At 39.2% G+C, this 13,198-nt stretch overlaps 1 protein-coding gene and 1 non-coding gene across 2 annotated transcripts in view; one reads left to right on the top strand and one right to left on the bottom strand.

The window, feature by feature from the left end:
• Positions 1-13,198, top strand: part of LOC119656790 — an 88,716-nt gene that overhangs the window by 19,103 nt on the left and 56,415 nt on the right. The gene's annotated exons all lie outside the window — the stretch shown is intronic.
• On the bottom strand, positions 1,807-1,878 carry Trnad-guc. Its single transcript has one exon. It is a non-coding gene; the product is annotated as a tRNA-Asp (tRNA).

The raw sequence follows: 13,198 nt of genomic DNA, 5'->3' as shown, positions 1-13,198 counted from the left end.
AAGGAGTTACAGACTTCGAATTCACCGGCTTCACCAGATTTATGTTCCTCCAAGGAGAAATCTGTGAAAAACATGCCAAAAGGTAGAGTATATCAACCCCCATAATGAGAGGAATTGGAAACCTGAGTACGGCCGGTCGGTGGCAATGTTGGCTAATTCTTCTAGAAAACAAGACGAAAGCTAAGCAGAAGGAAAGGAGTAGGGACCACAGGCTAAATCTTGCCTGCCATAATCTTCTCTTTCGCCTCTACCAGAAGAGCGGAAAGAAGGGAAGCTGGTGATGCCAACACCACCAATTGGTCTAATACGGTACGTGAAAATGGATCCGTGCAGTCCGGACAGCATAAACCTGGGGACATGGGTGTTGGCGCAGCACCAAGTGTGCCAATATCTAGACAAATCAGACGCAATACCCCAATGAGGCCCACCCTGGACGCAGCAGTCTCTTCAGATAAAAACTGTTTTCCCATTAGGCTATACTTATGTCTACAAAAATAAAGTAAGTCAAATTAGCTGGCAGCATGCCAGAAGCTCTTCCTTTCTACTGGCAGCAAGGTTAGGAAAGTCTTAGGATTGCCCTTGTATATTTCTGGTACAAGAGTCATGAGTCCGGTTTAACAAACTCTATGGCATTGGATCTGTGAAGGGCGCTAAAATCTTCTTAGATGCGATATTCTTGAGATAGCTTGTGTTCTGATGGAAAAATAGAGGCAAATGATATATCTTACAACCAGGTTAATGGGAAGAGGAGAAAAGTCATAGCTGTCTCTGTTTACTTACTCTATGATTCTTTGTGCCCTGCGCCGACGCAAAAACGAAGGGATCTGGTGTATGCGGTATCAAACGACCTAATAGGTTATGATGTGGACGATTAACATCATATTTGTTAGGGAAGTAGCAAATGGAATCCTACAGGGGAGAGGTTTCTTTATTTTATCACTCCAGCTGGATGGTGGTTTGAGGGCTTCGCAACTCCATGCGGATCTGGCCTTTGATCAAGCAAAACGGCGGAACTAATCGAGAAGAGTCGACTCTGTTTTTGAACGGGATAAAGACTGAAGAAGGGAAAGTGGCCTCATGACTGCGAACGTAGGGTGCGCCCCGTTGAGCTCCCATACAAGCAAAAAGGGGGTATACGTTTTTTTGCATCGAATATAGTCATGTTGTCCCGGACCCATTCTCAGAAATTATGCAACTGAAAAATTTGATAAAAAAGGAAGTTGCTATGTGGTGTCTACGCCTCAAAATACTCTTCGTTCCGAAATATGCTCAAATGAAGGTAATAATAGCATTTTACTATTTTTGGGAAATGAGTAAAACCTCCTTAAGTTTATCCTAGAATCATAAAATTGCAGCAATATAACATGATGCTACGAAGTTCGACGTGAAAATCCTACTATTACTGACAAAGTTATGGTGAGTTAGTTAGTGGTCTCTTTTGAATAGATTTACTGCAAACCAAAACAATAAAATGGAGTATGACATACTGAATGCATACATATACATTACTACCTATATCCATTCTGCATTCAAATATCCTAGCTCTTAATAGAAGAAATACTTAAAACATTTAATATCTGAAGCACCCAGCTTCCGGTTTTCGACTTGTTTAGTTTAGATGAGTTCAAGGTAGTTACGAAACCTCATAGTTGACGTGCCAAATTTGTTGTTCGATTTTATTCATTTATACTATTACTACGTTGAATGTTTATATGAATAATGATTTATTGTTGATAAGTTTTTCATATGCTTGGAGTTAGCTGGAACCTTCTTTTAATGTCAAGAAATATTCAATAAAAAATTGCCCTCCCCGGCGGGGAATCGAACCCCGGTCTCCCGCGTGACAGGCGGGGATACTGACCACTATACTACCGAGGACTGGTGCCTCGAATGAGCGAGTACAACGCACACAGCATCCGTAGTCACAGCACCATTCGTATTGTCCAATTCATTAGCATCTTACAAAACATGGGGCATCTCCCCCATTTTTATCTCCCAAAATAATCATCTTCATGTGGGTTCCACGCAATTCACTTTTGCTTCGGTTGTCCATTCCATTTTTACGAGTATTTGAATAATTTTCTGAAATACGTTATGCAAAGCCTTTGACACGTGTGTTAATTTTATACATTCGACATAAATGAGTGCAAATTAGACGATCGTTTGCCATGACCTGAATTGATATCCATTAAATGAGTATCGAGTATAAAACAAGTTGTTTGCATGTAAACGAAGCTGTTGTACAATTTCATTAAACCAGCCGGGAACATGTGTAGCTATCCCTCTGTGAGTTGAGATTGTTGCATTAAAGGGCACGTTCGTTTTTATAAATTGTTTTTCTGTTTATTTTAATTCCTGTTATTTCGCAGGGATTGGCATTTATTTGGGAAATTTTATTAGCTGGATTCTGTGTTGACGCCGCAATTATTCAATGAAATTAAACTTCATCTCAAATGTTATTTAAGCAGGCGGAAGTATTTGATTTTATCACATTTTCCAATTAAAATTTTGCCATCCAAGGTGGTATTTTAAGACTAGACATGTTCGAAAACCCAGCATACTAGTATAAAACAAGTCGAGAAACCGGAAGCTTGACGCTTCAGGTAAAGAAGGTTTTGTGTTTCCCTATGTGAGGAGCATAACGTAGTTCTCCATTGGCTTATAGCATTGACCCGAGATATTGAAATCGCTCAGTTCTGGGCAGGTTACTGCCATTGCCAGAACTGAGCGATTTAAATATCTCGAAGGGCAGGTTACTGCCATTGCCAGAACTCAGCGATTTAAATATCTCGAATTAATGCTATCACCCAATGGAGAACTACGTAATGAAATTGTTTCACGCATTAATGCAACCTGGATGCAGTGGCATTCCCCAATTGGTGTTCTTTGTGATCGACGTATCAGCGCACGTCTCAAATCTAAAATTTACTGCAATGTCGTCCGTTTGCCGCTCTCTATAGTTCTGAGTGTTGGCCGACTATAAAGGACAATGAAAGCCGTCTTGCGGTAATGGAGACGAAGATGATGCATTGCACTGGTAGCGTGATACGTTTTAATCACGTCCGAAATGAGGATATCCGCAATCGATAAGGGGTTGCACCAATCGTGGGAAAACTACGAGTGAGGCGTTTTTGATGGTGTGGTCACGTAATTCACGCTAATCAAAATTCACCTACCGATATTGGTCTGGACATCGAAGTCAATGATAAGCAACCAAAAAGCCGGCCAAAACAATGGTGGTTTGATACGCTGGATGGGGATTTAAAGGTCTCGAGATTAAATCCTGATCAGGCATTTAATAAAATAAAATGACGAAACCGATCACCACGCACCGACCCCGCTTCTGAACTGAAGGCTGAAGAAAAAGAAAAAGATTTGAGGAGCGACGAGTGCACGACAGCTCCGTGTAATATAGCTAAAAATTCCATTGCCCTCTATTTTCTAGAAAACGATTTAAATAAATCATTTGATGGAAATCCCTGTGTTGATAATGGTCAACCTCATACGCTTCACACGCTGAGCTTAATATTATTAGCAAATGCCAACAATTTAATCAACATCAAATATAAAAAGCGGCTAGGGAGAATTAGATTCTTCTTGAATGGAATTTTAATATTTTACTCGAATTTCAATTATTCTCGTTAATTATGACGTCAGCATCTTATTTGCATGGCTTAGGATGCTGTTAATTAGCACGAAATTGATAAGTTTGAACTTCTATAACTTTGACACTAATAGTTGGATTTTCATGGAACTTGGCATGTGTATGCACGAGACTGTCCCCTATGCCGGTAGTACACCTAGGATGAACTTAAGGGGAGTTTTTTTGTCAATTTCCAAAAGTTGGTAATATACTATTAGTAAATTTATTTGAGCAGATACCGGAATGGGACATCTCTCGAAGATTAGATATCACATAAGTGTTTTACACAAAACCTTAAAAAGGGCTGCAGATAAATAGATTCTTCATAAATGCGACTTTAATATTTCACGCGAATGTCAATTATTCCGGGTAATTATGTCGTCAGCATCTGATTTGCATGGCTTTGGAAGCAGTAAATTTGCGCGAAATTGCTAAGTTTGAACTGCTATAACTTTGGCGCTGATTGCTAGATTTCCACGAAATTTAGCACGTATATACGAAATATTGTGCTGGTACAAAATTCGGAGGTCCTAGGATGAATTTAAGGGGCGTTTTTCAGTAAATTTCTAGAAAGTAGTAATATAATATTAGTAAGTTTATTTGGGCAGATATCGGAATGGGATATATTTTGAGGCTCAGATTTCATCTAGACGCACCACCCTGATTTTTTCCGGATTTTTAGTTCGGGTAGTTTCCGAAAATGAGTCCTGTCTCACTTCAAGTGCGTACATTTACCATTCTAGTTTGTGGAGTTAAGGGGGTAATCCCCTATGAAGGTGGTTTTTGGCTTTTTTATAATTTGTTTGTGAAGAACTGGATAAAGGTACAAATATGAATTTTTCATCATATATTTATTAATATCTTGAGCATATGTAGTGATTTTTCCAACCCGATAGAATAGTTCATCATTGAAATGCAGAGCAACTTTTCGCTCATCTCCAAAAAAGTCGTTTTTCTGCTGCCACACTAGAGGACGCTGTGATCATCTTTAAAAAAAATGTAAACGGCTTTTTAACATGCGGACTTACCCACAGTCCGCAAACTAGGGGGGCTTTGGGCTAGAATGCGATTTTTAACCGTAAAATCTTAACTGACCATTAATTTGCTACACCTAGTCCATAAACCTTAGGTTTCTTTAAGAAGAAACATATGTAAGGCTTCAATTCTTGGTCTTTCATCGAAGCCATTCGAACGTCATTTGGGGCCGATAAATATGTTAAATGTTTAACACTTTAATTTCCGAACAACTCCGAATATCAAAAAATCACTTTGCCCGTATATTCTACACTATGTCTAGATACAATTGATGCCAAAAAAATTGATTCTTCGGATCCGACACACATGATGACCCCCTTAAAAAACCTTTAAAAAGACATTACTGGAATAAGGATCTGAACCTACGCCGCGTAGATATCATCAGATCAGAGAATTTAGATATAGTTACTATTTTTCAGTAGAGCACTCTTTAGAATTTGAAATTTGTAGAAAGTATTATATTTATTTTTTTTATGAAAATCAATTCATATTATTTTCTATTTCAGGTATGTATTCCGGGTTCATAAGTTGTAAAATTGCTTGTTGTACGGAGATGTGTAAGTAAATCTTTCAGATAATAACGAATTTAAAACTGCCTGTTAATTGGATTGCATTTCTGCAGTAAACGTGTTGAAAATAAAACTTTGTTTTGATTAGTTTGATTCCGTCTAGATACACGTTCAAGAACCTGCGAATTAAGATAGAATTGGATTCCGCAAGTTTTTGAGCTTCATGGGATATCTTCAGTTTTATTCAATGGCGGTCTTTTGTAAACATCACAATTGCACGATTTTCTCTTTCGTTTATTCTCCCTAGCCTTAGCATCTTAACTTCTATTAAATAATTAATATGTTGGTATGTCTTTTTGGCCGAAACAACAAACAAATATGGGATTCGATGTGGTGGTTCTTATTAACTTTTTGCTGTGTAGTTGTGGGAAAGTATTTGCATTTGTTTACCATTCTGAATTGAAATTTTATTTTTAAAACCATTTTCCGAACTATATTGTTAAAGGATTCATCAGGAGAAAAAACCTCACCAACCCTACCCTATTAATCCGTGGAAGTGATATTATCTTTATTCTAGAAGCTTATTAGCTTGGCTTAATGCTCCGGATAAGCAGGTAGCTAATTCGGGAGATTAATTCTTTGCATTCAGCATTAATTGTTGTCATTGTTATGCTCTGAAGCAAGAGCTTCGTTAATTGTTGGAATGCTTTTTTCTATGGTGTGGGTGCAAGCAACAGGTATGGAACAGTTTGTTTGTACGTATTTTAATTCACTTTTTGACTGGCCCTAGCCGCTCTGTTAAGCAAACGGGGATCAAAAGGATGAATATTCACGCATCCAAGCTCATGCTCTGCATATTATGGGACCGGCTTTTCGTGTATGTTTGTATGAGGTGAGGGAAAAGCAAAGCACTCAGACCCTAGTGATCCACTGTACTCGATTCCCTCGTCTACAGAATATCCCAGATTCATTTCTGTATCGCAGGATTTCTGTTAGCGGATGTAATGCTACCTGTTGGAACTGGAGCACATCAATATCAAATATCTGATGCCTCCGTAGACGGGGCATTCACATAGAAAATGCTACGTGGATTCCGCTTTCTCATTACAAGAGGGACACACACCTTGTATAATATAATTCCTATTCTGAACTTATGTCTAGCTAGTGAATTATGTCTGTCAAAATACCTACGATACTTTTGCAAGTCTTTCTGCTTTCCTACAGGACAAATTTTTCGGTATGCATGTTAGGTTCTGTGCTAATGATACTTCTGTCAGTGGACCTTCTTTTGCTCATGCGTCCGAGATTTCATTTCCCTCTCACTACAGTGATCAGACACCCAGAGTAGTTGAAGAATCTTGAAACCGTTTCTACATTCCTGAACGATTTTTGAAGTGATCAAAGGGCTGCTCAACGCCCTCAATGCAGCTTGACTATCTCTACAGATCGCGATGCGTCTGCCCTTCAACCGCTCATCAATTACCCAGGTTGCCACCCTTAGGATCGCATATACTTTAGCCTACTTCTCGTTTTTATTCGATTGGTCGACTTCTGCTCCACAAATGCTGGGCGTAGTTTCTTATGAACTACTACAACCGAAAGAGAATATCTCAGCCGACCGCTACAGACTTCAATTGACGTGTTTGAGCCAGTATTAATTAAAAACAGCCGCAATTTAAGCAGATACATTATAAAGTTATTTTTCAAAATGACAATGCTCGGCCACTTGTTGCAAAAACCGGCGCTTGGGAACGCTCCTCAAATGAGAAGTTCTACCCCACCCGCCATACTTGCCTGACATCGCCCCGTCCGACTACTATCTCTTCCAATCGATGGCCCATGCCCTGTCAGATCAGCACTTCACATGATACGACGATGTCAAAAAATGTGCGGATCCACGGATTGCATCCAATGATGACGCGTTATTTCGCAAAGAATGCGTGAGCTACCAGAAAAATAGGCAAAACGTTACAAAAGCCGTTTCAATTTTTGTAAAAACAAAATGATATCAAAAATTTTGAAAAATGATTCTTTTTTTGCTGACTTGAGCTGAATCGTTATAGGTCAGAATTTTGCAGTGGGCAGTGTTCACTAGAAGGCCTTATTTTGAAGGTGTACATAAAAATTACTCAATCGAATAAAAATTGAGGAAAACGTGGTTTCGAGACAAGACGGCTGTATATCGGAGCAGCAAAAAGGCACGCAATGTCATTGTGTATTTTTGGGGTAGGGACGAGGTAACTAACTGGCGTTAATAGATTGATCTATCGGTGTGTCGATTGTGCTTAGATGGTCTTCTTGTGTGGGTTTCCCCATTCCATGTGGCAAACCGTAAACAGCTGTGAATTGCTACATGCCCACAACCATGTGCCAACACGTGGGCTCAATGCACTGCATCACATACACGACACTAACACCAGACCTTATGCGTGGAATTTTTCTCTCGCAATTACCGTCGCGATCGAAGGGGCGCAATGATTTTTTTCTAATATAAAACAAACAAACAACGAACAATGTGCTGGGATGAATCCCCTGTATACAGCTTTTTTGTCAAGCAAAACACATCATATTATTGCACTTCTGATTGAAAATTATCATTTCTTCTCGTCGGTTTTGGTAGACTTTGGGCCTCTGGGCATATCTCTTCATAATTAACACAACCTATCGAGTGTACTGGAAATACCTATAATTCGGCTCTACGATTATCTTTTTAAAATCCAATGTTTGAACCACTTAAAAATGTCTCTTCTAATCTGTCTAATTGAAACTTGTGTTTGACAGTAATATTTTTACTTCAGAGTTTCTCGTTTGGAATAAAATTCCTTCTTCGCTTAAATATCCGGGCTAGCCTTTCTTCCTCTGTAGAGATTTCAATTTTCTCTCAATGTAATGGCTAACCTGTGCCGATCTACCCGACCCTCGACTTCTCCTCTCGTCACCAAAATAAAAATGCATTTCATACTCTCCTAATTCATCGTGTGAACTCTTCCAAATTATTTCTTTTTTAAGGTTTTGTGTAAAACAAAACCTGAGAATGGGTCCGTTAAAGAAATTATCAATTTCGACCATCCGCACTCCCCACCTTTTCAACAAATGCCAAAAATAACACTGGCTTCGGAAAGTACTAATCGAAACCTTTCATCTGATACCCCACATGACTATATTTGATGAAAAAAATTTACCTTTCCTCCAAATTTAGTGTCAATCGCTATAATCGTCTCCGAGAAAAATGCGTGTGACAGACAAGCAGACAGACAGATAATAAACCGATTTTAATAAGGTTTTGTTTTACACAAAACTTTCTTTATCAACTTGACAAAGTCAAGGGAATAAGAAGCCTACTGGTGGTTGTGAACATGTTAAGGATTCGCCGTTTTTGAGGCCATGGAAAAGGACTTTCTCGAACTAATACAACCACTTGCACCTTCTAAACAAAACTTGTTCGGCCACTACAATAGCGAAATATGGTATGATGTTCAGACGAAATGAAAGGTAATTTTGAAGGGCTTCACATAAAAAGCTTATCAGAGGCCCACATTTTAAACTGGAATTTTATTTAGAAAATAAATTTTGAGCATTCTTCGGAACAATGGCATATTCGTTTAATATACACTACAGTGTTCCAAGATTATAATGACTACGTAAAATTATGATAAAAGTATTCTATCGAATCTGAAGGTGATCAAAGCTTAAACATCTAATCCTTGAAGTCCTTCAGATGCGTCGTACGAGTTCTAGAAAAAGTGCATGATTTTCGCTAATAGTAATGGGGAAACTTGCCAATTTCCTTGCAAACATCAGTCTTTTAAATCGATTTTAATAGATATTGACTGACAAACGGAAATATTATGTTAAACTACCTTCTAGATTTCGATGTGATTTTCGAACATCAGACTTTGTGATAGTTAATCAGTGTTATGATGTTATCCGATGCCCTTGCTCAAGCATTGTTTTCATCTGAAAGGTAGAATCTACGAAAAGAAACCGAACACGATTGCAAAGTTAAAACAGGAGATGAGACGCTATCATATTGACTGCAGCTAGGATTGCTTGACAATGTCATCGAAAATTGATAATAAAGCTTAAATTGTATCTCCCTACAATATGCTTTCAGGTCACGTTTTCCTCTTAGTCCCTGTTGTATCGACATTGTGCTGTAGTTTGCGAGGTTACTTTTTTATTTCATATTTGAGTTTGTAATATAGAAACACAACACAAATGTGTCTCTATGATATTACAAACTCAAATATTTGACGAAGATAGGGACAGAAAAGCTTGTGAGTGCTATTGGCACGAAAGTGTGTTGTCGGCACGCTTCATTTTTCAAGGACAGCTTGTGCTGCAGCTATTAGATCAATTATACGTTTATACTGAATGTAGCTGGCCAAAAACGGAGTAATAAAATCATAACTGAAAATCAACAGGGTCAAGTGATATATTGACAACTTACACCCCACGGATACCGGCCTTTTCATGCTGTCGGGCGATCTATATACGATGTAAAATGATTCTAATCTGAAGCGATTTTTGTGGGTTAAGAAATTCTCCAAAAATTTAGTGCTCAATGGAAACTGATATACTTTCATCGAAATTATCTGCTCTACTTGGGTCGCTTCGATAAATTGATATCAATAACGTCAACTGTTTAGTTTTATTGTAGTCCCTTAATCGAATTTTGAGGGTGCTCAGACACTTCTCGTCAATTCCGTCCTTTCTCACTTTTAAACTGCTATTTTTAGTAGAATTTCACTTCACTATAGTCACCGATCACGGTCAATATATTGATCGATGCGGCAATATATTACCATATCCGGTAGGAAACTATATAGATATTGAAGGTGATATTGAATATTGAAGAAATTCAAATTTTTAGAAATTTAATTGGTAGGGGTGGAATTGATGGTGTGCGGTGGATGTTCTTAGGTACTTGAGTCAAGAATTAGTCTGTCCGCTCATTTCCCTCTATATTTGTGTGTTCGGGTACTCAGAGGAGAGGGATTTTAAGCGAAATGGTTAGACAGATTGTTCAGTTCGTCCCTGCACTGATTCCACCAGCTTAAAGTAATAATTAAAGCAACGGTTGTTGTTTGACTGTCAAATAAAGAAGCGTGAAGTGGGATGGTGTGCAACACTTTTTTTCGTTGTCCAGGGAAAGTCTCCAAAAATGAACTTTTTGAATATAAAATGACAGTATCATATAAGGGAAGGAATATACTAAATTTCTGCATCATTATTTTTGTATTAACTCTTCAAATTTTCCGAAAGTTCGAAGTTTCATTTTTCGAAAAACGTGGAGTGATGCGCAACACCGGTGAAAATCAGGTAATACATGCAATGATATCTACATAAATGGCTGTTAACGTTAAATATGGACTTCTTAAAGAGAAAGGAATCAAATTTTGGTGAAAAATATCTTTAGTATGATATAACAGAAGAAAAAGCCTATTTTATTGGATTTTTTTCTTTTTGTTGTTCCAACGTTGAAAAAATTATACGAAAAACGATTCTTCATCTGAATCGCAACGAGCACAAGTGCTGCGACCTTGCCTGTCAACACATTTTAGATGATATGGAATGTCGTAAGTGTTCCAGTAAATTGAATTGTTGCGATTCATTTTTTTTCGGGCAAACCTCGTTCACATAATAATATAATAGTCGTTATTATTATCAGGTTGTCCACAAAGTTTTCGCACAAATCAAAGACAGAATTCAGCAGATAAGTTTATAAAAACCTTTAATTATTTAATCTATCATAATATATAATTGCCTCCATTAGATACGACTTCCCTCCATCTATCGGGCAACTTCAAAATCCCCCCTCTATAAAACTCTTCCCCCTTCCCCTCAAAGTACGTGCGAAGTGCACTTTGGAGGTCAGCTTCAGAAGTCATTTTTTTACCATCCAGAAAATGTTGGAGGGACCTGAACAAATGGTAATCAGAAGGAGCAAGGTCGGGACTATACGCAGGATGACTCAAAACTTCCCAGCCAAGCTCACTCAATTTTCGCTGAGTAGTTAAAGATGTATGCGGCCGGGCGTTATCATGATGAAAGACAATATTTCGCCTGTTGACCAATGCTGGTCGTTTCGAACGTAGCTGGGTGTTTAAACTGTCGAGCTGCTCGCAGTACTTATCGGCGGTAATGGTCTCGTTTGGTCCCAAAAGCTCGTAGTGTATGGGGCCACGAACGTCCCACCATATACTGAGCATTCGCTTCTGCTGATGAATAGACGGCTTTGCTACCGATGGACCCGGTTGATCTCGATGAGTGTAGGTTTGTTTCTTCGCTACGTTTTCGTACACAATCCATTTCTCATCGCCAGTTACCAATCGATTCAAAAAAGGGTCGTTTTCGTTCCGTAAAAGGTTAGCGGAGCAAATTCTCACTCAGATTTCGCTCAGTCAGTTCGTGCGGTACCCACTTTGTGCTCTTCAAAACATATCCAAGACGCGTAATGGCTACTGCTACTCCCGATTTTGATACACCGAGATCCTCTGCAAGCACACGTGTCGAAAGAAAAGGATTCGCTTCCAGTTTGTTGCGCAGGATATCGTCGTCAATCGTATAGGGTCTTCCTGAGCGAGGTTCATCTTCAAGTGTCAGGTCTCCGCTGTAGAATTTTTCGAACCAATCGTAAACTGTCCTGCGCTTTACCTTTCCTTCACCGAATACCTTCGACAAATTTTCAATCGCCTTCGGCACCTTCGTCCCCATTTGAAACTCGTACAAAATGCAATGACGAAAATGTACTTTGTCGAATTCCATGTTTATCCTTGAATATCCTTCACAACACTGATCCTTCAAGGATAATTTACCATGCATTTTATAGTTAGGACTCTGACCTTTCCATTGGGATATCACATGTTGTACCTGCTGTTTTGGTTTGTCTGCTAATTGCTTTTTAATTGTCACATTAATATTTGTGCGAAAACTTTGTGGACAACCTGATAAAACTCGTTCACATGCCGGACTGAAGTCTCCAACTTCTTCATCTGATGAAAAGGACTGGCTGAGCGTTACCTTTGACCTATTTCCGCGGCGATTGTGTCAAGTTTTTCTTGGCCCGTTCATTGGCTTGCTTTTGCAAATCAGAGCGGTTTGGGACGATGTCATAATGCTACTTTTCAACGATTGGCTTTTGGTGTGGAAGCAAACAAACTGGGTCAAAACCAGCTAATGCTGCCCGTAGTGATCGGGGTGTGGTCGCTGCAGTGAACGTAGAAGATGCAGATGCTGTTGTAGTTGATGGTCTTAAAACATCAGACTCTATTGGTGGAACCTCTCCAGTGCGACCAATGTCCTTATTGTGGTCTAGGAAAAAAATATTGCACACGTCTCCCTCTTCATCGAGTTTTTTGGCCATTAGATTCTCACTGCTAATGTCTGTCGCAGGAAAATCATCAGCTGCAAATATGTAAGAGTTTACAGGAAAAATACCCGTTGATGCGAAGTCTTTTCGGATATTCAAGACCGTACAGCTCTGAAACAAAACCTTACCAATCACTCCAGCTACATGGTGTATCTCGAACTTTCGCCCGGCATTACTGAGACATCGCGTATGACTTTTTGACGGGGCCAGAAACAGACACATCCAGCGGTTGCATGCGGTGGCTACAATGAGGCGTCAGTGTCAAGACAGTAACGCCTTTATCAATGCACAGATCGATGGCATCAATCGAAATATGTGACGCCCAGGGCCAACAGTAGTGGATTGTCTTTCGAGGCCGAAGTGAATTTGATGAGAAAATCCGCTTTCATTTGCATATCCAACCGATCCCGGCGGTGAATTTTCCATGGAAATGGATTTCATGTTTTTGCGAGAAAACAAAAAAAAGGTGGAATGGTATTGCCAGCGGCAGTTACACCGATGGGAACGGTTACGTTGGTCTCACATTCATCTCCAGTAAAAAAACCAAGTTTGGTCCCTTTCTGTGCGACCGTTTTCACACGTTGGATCGATACAGTTGAGAAGCCACTTTCGTCGATTTTCCAGATTCTGTGTTCTGCA

Source organism: Hermetia illucens, chromosome 5, assembly GCF_905115235.1.
Source record: "Hermetia illucens chromosome 5, iHerIll2.2.curated.20191125, whole genome shotgun sequence".
NCBI classification, from domain to species: Eukaryota; Metazoa; Arthropoda; class Insecta; order Diptera; family Stratiomyidae; genus Hermetia; species Hermetia illucens.
This window is presented reverse-complemented; position numbering and strand designations above follow the sequence as displayed.